At 35.8% G+C, this 8796-nt stretch overlaps 1 long non-coding RNA gene across 1 annotated transcript; it reads left to right on the forward strand.

The window, feature by feature from the left end:
• Positions 1 to 7859: 7859 nt before the first annotated feature.
• On the forward strand, positions 7860 to 8519 carry LOC309847032. The gene is made up of 2 exons (XR_014302270.1): positions 7860 to 7995; positions 8234 to 8519. It is a non-coding gene; the product is annotated as an uncharacterized lncRNA (long non-coding RNA).
• Positions 8520 to 8796: the final 277 nt, after the last annotated feature.

Here is an 8796-nt window from a genome sequence, read left to right on the forward strand (position 1 = left end):
AGAACCCTGGGATCATGACCTGAGCCAAAGGCAGAGGCTTTAACTCACTGAGCCACCCAAGTGCCCCTCTCATTTTGGTTTTAATTTACATTTACACAATGATTGATGATGTTGTAAATCTTCACATGTGCTTACTTATTACCTGCATATCCTCTCTGGAGATGTATCCCTTCTGATCTTTTGCAATCTCTTTATGGGGCAGTTTGTTCTTCCATTACTAAATTTTTGAGTTATTACATATTCTGCATACAAATCCTTTATCAGATACATGATTTTTAAATATGTTCTTCCATCTGGGGTTTGCCTTTTTATTATTTTAATGTATTTCTTGAAGAGAAGTTTTAAAATTTGATGGTGTCCAGCTTCTCATTTATTTCTTTCATGGATAAGAGCTTTGGTGTCATATCTAAGAAATCTTTGCCAAATCTGTGGTCACAGTGAGATTCTCCTATGTTTTCTGCTAGAACTTTTATAGTTTTAGGTTTAAAATGTAAGTGTATGATTCATGTGATTAAGTTTTTATATGGTGTGAGAGACGGATTTTTTTTTTTTTTTTTTTGGCTTATGGATACCCAACTGTTCCAACATTATTTGTTGAAAAGACTATTGAGGGGGGGGTGGGAGGTTGGGGTACCAGGTGGTGGGTATTATAGAGGGCACGGATTGCATGGAGCACTGGGTGTGGTGAAAAAATAATGAATACTGTTTTTCTGAAAATAAACAAATTAATTAAAAAAAAAAGAAAAGATAGACTATTGACTATTATTTGTCAGCATAGCATTTACATCTCTGTAAACAATAATAAAACAGTTGTCCATAAATATGAGGCTTTAGCTTTGGGCTCTCCATTCTACTTGTCAATCTGAATGCTATAGCTTCACAATAAATCTTTACATTAAGTAGTGTAAATCTTCTCACTTTGTTCTTCTTTATAAAAGTTGCTTTGTCTATGCTAGGACCTTTGCATTTCTATATGAATGCAGAATCAGCTTGACAATATTGGGAAAAGATAAACAAACAAACAAACAAACAAATAAAGCCAGCTATGGTTTTGCTTGGGATTGTGTAGGACATACAGATCAATGGGAAGATATGAGGAAGCCGACAACTTGCCCAGGACCATCAGTAAAGTGGATATCATTGTAGCCCTTCCCTCATATGGTTATAATGGGGATTATATGAGTAAATTTATCTAGAGCACTTAGAACAATGTGTGGCATATGGTAAGTACTCAATAAAAAATCCTATTAGTCCCTTTCTTTAAGCCTTCAAAGGCAAACTCCATTGTTCAGAGAACAAAATCCCAAAGCCTTAACATTTTGTCTAACATGCATTATCTCTTGGATAATATTTTCTTTTCCAAACTCACTTAGCATCAACTCTACCCATTGAACACTGCCTGGTGTCCATACCGAAATACTAACTATTCCCCAAACATGCCACACTATTTTTGGTCACTGTTCCTTTTTTAACATACTGTCTTCACTTCTTAGAAAGAGTGCTTTTTCTCCATGTTATAATTCAACTCACCCTTCCAGACCCACATCAAATACTGTTTACCCTATGCAATTGTTGTAAGACACAGTACTCAGAACTTATGTTTCTCTGAGTTACAATAGCATGTACATTGCATTATAATTATATATTTACATACCTGTCACCTTGCTACACACATTTCCCAGGAGAGAGTGTGAATATTTTCAGAGTAAAACCAAGTGTTATTTATTTTCACAGTTTTTATCTGTGAATACAGATACTTAGGATCGAGTACACAGCGTGTACCTAATGAATATATACTGAATAATATGTAAAATTTTAATCCATAAAAGGTACAATTGAAATTTTATTTGATAAGCATTCATGCTTGCTATCTGCATTGCCATTGCCATCTTTAAAAAATAAAAGCAATAATATTTCTATTTTAATAATATGTATGATTTTTGTTTTTTTTGTTTTTGCCATTAAAGTTTGAACTTGAAAAGTAGTGCTCTGAGACAATAGAAACTCCTATTTTTTTCCCTGTAGGAAAATAAAAACAAGACAAAACTATAAAAGTGCCTGGCACAAAGCTAAAAGGGAATCCCTCTCTTTTGCTCTCTTGGTTCCAGCAAACATGGGGGTAAAGACAGGAGGCAGTTCAGCAATACCTAGGCCCAGGGCATTGCCAAAGAAGCCCTTAACAAGAGAATGGGCTCCTTGTTAGAGCAATGCTAAGGGATATGAGTGAAACTGAAAGGAGGCACTCAAATAATTCCCTGTGCAACCTCAAAGGGCCACCACAATTCCCCTGTGTTTAAGAGGACCCCCACATCCAGGGAAAAAAGGATTCCAGCCTGTGGAAACAACCCCTAGCCAAAGGTCTGAGCCTCCCCTCCTGGGAGGGCCCAGCAGGAAATGCCTCTTTGCCTTGCAGGGGAGTTCAACACTTCAAGTGACCAGAGATATGTGTTTGTGGTTTACATAAAGGTGGGGAAATTCTGCTTTGGATCCACACCTTAAATAATTAGCTTTCCCAGTGGTAAATTTTGCAATTAGACCAATATGTTTACAGTCAAGTATATGGCATATATATTTGACAAGAGAAATTTTCCATAATTCAGGTCTAGAAAAATTATCCTTAATCCAGATGTGGGAGAAAATAAATTGAGAACATAAAATATTTTAGGTCTAGTCCCATGATAGGCCAAACCCAATATTATGGTGAGCCAGGGCCCCTCTTTGGAGCAAAGTACTTTCCTGCACGAAGTAAATAACTTCTTCCTAAGCATGAATGAAATGTTACTCTCCAGAGGGTACTTTAGTTGCCTGGAGTTTCTGTACGATTGAGATTGTTTAGTAAATTTGAGCTGACTCCTGTTTCATTTTCCATCTCTCAGGCTCTAGTCTAATATAGAGCTAATGCTGTTGTTGTTGTTGTTTTTAAACAAATCCTGTTCAAATTGATTCTTCACAAACGAGACAAGTTATCTCAGTAGAACCAACAAGCAAACAGAATGTAGTTTTTTTTGTTAAAGATAGTCAAAAACTGGGAGTGGGGGAGGTGGGGGGTAACACCCCAAATTTAAAGGATATATTATAAACAGAAATCATTGCAAGTGTCTTAACATTTAGGAAGTTTGGGTTTACTTCCACCTGCTATGTCTTACTGGAAGACAGACTAAGGGAATAGCTGCCCAGAGCAGGGGGGAGGCAGGGGGAAGGCTATGTTAGAAACTTCCCACTGAAGTGAACATTCATCAGCCTCCAAAGAAAGCATTATCCACTCATTTGCTTATGCTGTTTTGCTAAGGTATATACACAGTGAGTTAAGAGTTTGTAACCAGAATCTTAATATTTATGTGAAAAATAAATCGTGAAATTAATGATTTATGTCAAATTGAAAAACAGATTTTTACATATTTAGTGTGTGAATGAAATGGAAGGAAACTAAGGAGTTAAGCAAATAGATGTTTTATCCCCAAGTGTAAATAACATGGTAAACCTAAGAAAATAGCATTTTCCCCCAATAAAAACTATTTAAACTGATACGGTTTCATATTTGTAATAGTTTTCAGAAAGCTTGGATTCAAATTGGAAGATCATCAAATGTAAAGATTACCCAAGATACATTATTCACATTCATTTATGTATGCATTTTTAAATTGCTTTTTAAATTTAAAATCCTTCTTTTGTCAAATATTGGGAAATGTATTTGTCAATCTTTTGACCTAGGATTGTCGATTTATTAACTACTTTCTATAATTTTGTCAATTTTGACTTATATATTTGGAGCTTACATTATTGGGTGCATACAAGTTCAGAATTATTACATTTTCTTAATGAATTAATAACAGTTGACTCTTATAAAGTACTTACTATGTGATACACATAATATAAGTATGCTACATATATTAACATTTTTTAATCCCTACAATAACCCTAACAGGGAGATATTATTATCTCCACTTTATGTTAAGTAAAGATATTAAGTTTGCAGAACTTAAATAGTTTACTCAAGTTCACATATCACTATGTGACAATGTCCGGATCTGCAACTAGATGCACGGCTTCTAAAAATGTGCTTTTATCCAATATAATACACTGTCTTTCTGTCTTCATTATTATCCAGTGATCCTTTTTATTGATAAGAATAAATTTGGATAGCTTATACTGTTTGATACTAAGAATTGGGCAGCCTAAGGGCTAGTAAGCAGATTACATAGATGTCCAGAAACAGACATCTTTTACCGTTCTTTTCTGCAGTTTGCAACTTCAAGGAAATTCATGGTCTAAGAAAGCTGCTGAAACTCCGCCCAAGACAAATATATTCCATTTCCAAAGGAAAAAAGGCAGAAGGGCAAAAAGAAAATGCTTATTTATCTAAAACTCTGCTCTCTAATACAGTATCTACCAACTACATGCGACTATTGAGCAGTTGAAATATGGCCAGTCTGAGCTGAGATGTGCTGAAAGTGTAAAATATACAACAAAATTCGAAGACTTCATAACAAAAAAGAAAGTCTGTAAAATATCTAAATAATTTGTTTTATTGATTTTGAGCTGAAATAATAACATTTTGAATATATTGGGTTACATAAAGTATATTATTAATATTAACTTCACCTGCTTCTTATTTTTTTAAAAAATATTTATTTATTTTAGAAAGAGAGGGAGAGAGCACACAAATGGGGGGAGAGGCAGAGGGAAAGAGAGACTCCCAAGTGGACCCTACACCAAGCATGGAGCTCTACTCAGGGCTCGATCCCACAACACCAAGATCAACCCAAGCAAAAATCAAGAGCTGGCCACTCAACCATTAAGCCACCCAGGAGCCCTTCTTCTTTTTACATGATGACTAGAAAAATTTAAATTACATATGTGATGCTCATTTGTGGCTTTCCTTATATTTCTATTGAAAGTGATGATTTCAAGGGTTTCCTTGGAATTCCCACCCAGCAATTTCTGCTTATAATTTACTGACAAGTATTTAACCCCACAGATAACAAATAAGGGGATTGCAGAATGTAGCCTTCTGATTAAGCCTATTGCCATCTCTAACTTTCACTATAAGGAAGTGTCAGAAAATGGGGACTTGGAAAGACAGCTGGCAGCCTCTCTTTCCTTTTAAAGAAACAACAAACTATCTCCAGAGCAGCTGTCCCATTGAACCTCCCCACATCCTCACAGCACTTGGTATTGCCTGTCTTTGATTTCAGCCATTCTAAAAGGTATGTAATGGTACTGCATGTGGTTTTAAGTTTAGTTTCTCTGATGACAAATGATGTTGATGTTCTTTTTATATGCTTATTTGACATCTGTGTACATTTTGGGTAAGATTCTTTTCAAATCTTTGCTCATTTTTAAAATTTCCTTTTCTTGTTATTCAGTTGTAACAATTATTTATCTATTCTGGATGCAGGTCTTCAGAAGGTAAGTACTTTGCATATATTATCTCCCACTCTGTGACTTATGTATTTATTTTCTTCATAGTGTTTTTTCTGGAGTTTTATATTTTTGATGAAGTTTAATATATCAATATTTTTGTTTCAAAGTTTGTGTTTTTTAGGTCCTGTATAGGAAATCATTGCTTAACCCCAAATCAAAAAGATTTGCTCCTATTTTTTTATTTTTTATTTTATCTTATTTATTTTATTATTTTTTTTATTTTTTTAATATTTTTAAAAAATTTTGACACTTACATGTAAGTTTGTTTCTCAAATTAATTTTTTATATAATGTGAGGTAAGGAATCACAGCCCAATGAATTCACCTCATCCTCTTGGGTCTAAAATATAATGGAAGATTTCCTCTGTGCCAAGTTGCTGCCTCAAGAGAAAGGAAAAGAAAAGATGGGGGCAAAAAAGTCAAACAACTGAAAATTTGCCTCAGCAGACTGATTATATGGAAAAGTCTTACTTAAAACTTAAATCAAAAGTGACTAATTATTTGATTGGGAAATTTAAAATTCTTTCCATAACTATGTAGGAATAGAAGCTTATGAACAAGTTCTAGCTATAGAAAATGAAATTTTCTCTGTATCTGTTATATAGCATAGATTTTTAACCTGCTTCAACTAATTGAATACATGAATGATAATAATAATATTGTCTATGAGACTTCAGTATTATACATCTTTTAATAAGAATTTAAAAAAGAAATGCTACTTGTCACCTTCATTATTTAAATTAAAAGTCATATAAAACTCAGAACTCTTGATTTTGTCTTCTCCTGGTGAGGAGGAGAGTTAGACAACAGATTTCTAGATTGAACTATCTCTGCATCTACTGTTGCCACCATCATATTGGCCACCAATGGGGAAAACTCTCTCCTTAACAAGGGACCAATGACCATCCCTTTAATTTCCTAGCACAAGACTGTAACATCCAATGTGACTTTACTAAAGGCCTCAAGATAGCAAAAGGAAATTAGTAGCAGAATCTCAGCAATCTGGGCTACCTAATAAGCTATCCATTATACAGGTTCTATCTTTTTGGGGTTCTTTATGTGGCAAATATCCTTTTGAAGCCTGATAAGGAAAAATACATTCTTGGGTGTACAGATTCCTGAGTTGAGAACAAGAGAAAATAGCTAATCATTTTTTCTCTCATTTCCATAGATTTTTGTCCCTCGTGTCTGGTTCTGGTTGGAGAGTTCACCACTCCATCGGTTAAGAGAGACTGAAAATGGTCTCACTCTTTTGGAAGCTGGAAAGACTTCCACAAAGAAATATTCTTCTTCATAACCACATATTAATAAAGTAGCTTAAACATTCCTAAGAAAGGATTTTTTTTTTTTTTTTAACACTAATTGTGGACATATGCTGCCTGAGGAAAAAATTTGGAAGACCCAGTTCTGGTCCTCAAGGAATTTGCAATCTCATTAAGGTTATAAGCTATGTAAGTAGGATAAACTAATAATTCAAAGTAAGTGACGTATTATTCCATAGCACTTCAGAAAAACCAAAGGTCATTGTGGAATAAGGGTGGGCTTAAATTAAACCCTGAAGCATCAAACTGAAGAAAGGACAGTCCAAGCAGGGACACTGTGTAAATAAAGGTGACGGCCGTGCACCATGAGAGATTTTAAAGGATTGCCCCTAGCATGTATGTTTAGTGAACGAAGTAGACATGAAATTTAGAAGAATGGAGGAAAGTCGGAGGTTGGACTTCCTCCTTTAGGAAGTGGATGCCAACACAATTCTGAGCCGGGTGAATTCATGATGACAAGCACAGTTTTCAGATAATTAACCCAGAGGTGGAGTTGGGGATGTAGTGGCAAAGAGAGCTTCAAGGCAGTCAAGCCAGCTTGGAGGCTGGATATGATAATGATACATTTCTGAAATGATAAGAATTTGACCTAGGGTGGTAATAATAAAATAAAGAAGACAGAAACCAAAGAAATTAGAAGGAAAATGGACTAAGATGTATGACAATGGAAGTACTTGACTGTTAAAAAGGGAGGAGGTAATTGTTAATATAAAAATTACACTTACCCCATGGGGGTGGGCTCTTTGGAGCTCGTACTATTTTTATTAATCCTCTGAAATTGATGGATATGCATAAGTCATCCAAATAGATAAATTGGACCACTTCTTTGGCCACTAAAAGTGAAACTGAGCTAAATGACAGATTCGGAAGTGAATACAGTATACGGTACAGATCCATCTATTACTTCCCCACCACCCCTTTCCTTTGCTTGAAGTCATCTCCATAAAACACAGTTCCAAAAGAACGTCTTAAAATAGTACCTTTCCTCCGAATGGTCGAAAAGTGGCTCAAGCTATTTCACAGTAGTGATGGGTCAGTTACATCTTGACCAAATACTAAGTCTTGAAGCCTGTGTCCCTACTACTGACAACAGCTGGATTTGCCACTAGGAGCCAGATACTGAAAATGTGCTCAGCTGTGCCCTGCAGGCCCTGGGCTTCAGGCAGAGGCTGTGAATATCAGCACTTGGCATAGAACGCTCTCCACGGCTTCTTCCCTTTCTTTCCACCTTTGAGTCACTAGAATGACAGGTAAGCTCGTTTTCTCCTGGCATTTCAAGGAGCAACAGTTATTTCCTTTCAGGTGGGCCTTTCTCTCTCTCTCTCTCTCTCTCTCTCTCTGTGTGTGTGTGTGTGTTCGTTCTAACTTGGTTTTGTTTGAACGACCTGTTTTACTGAAAGTGTTTTTATGCTGGTGCGAATCTAGACAAAGAAAACTTTTATGCAAAATAAACAAAATAGAATGTACTGAGCCAGGCTTTCTTTGCAGGACATGTTCCTCGGGCTATTTCTGAGAGGTTATTTATGGACGGTTGTTTATCCCCTGGAGCCTGACTTCATCTCTTGGTGAACTGAAACGACTCTGTGTTTAGTACATTGGTCTGCCACCCCTGGGAATGGCTGGATGTCAAATATTTACCCCTGTGGGATCGAAGAGAAATCAGAGATGCACAGAAAAAATAGAAATCAAATCCAGCGCCTTTGGGAATTAGTAAAATTTTAAAGTAAATGAATTTTTAAAGAAAAACTATTGGAAATAAAATGATAGCAGAGTATAACTTTCTTTATTGGGGGAACCCCTCTGAAATATGAAGTTACTTCAAGCAGAAGGGTATTTTCATCTCATTACTTTCTCAGTGACTACACCCATCCCATTCCTTCACCTGGCTCAGTCCCAGCCCCAGAGGGAGAGGTTTTAAATTTTTATTTTTTTTAATTGAAAACGGATGCTACACCTTGTTTTTCCTGCCTGCATTTTTCATCAAGGTGGGGGGAGAACACCTAGCCAAGTATTAGTTTTGTACTCCTCATAAAACCTAGGAATCAAAACTT

Source organism: Mustela nivalis (assembly GCF_964662115.1).
Source record: "Mustela nivalis genome assembly, chromosome: 13".
In the NCBI taxonomy this organism is placed as follows: domain Eukaryota; kingdom Metazoa; phylum Chordata; class Mammalia; order Carnivora; family Mustelidae; genus Mustela; species Mustela nivalis.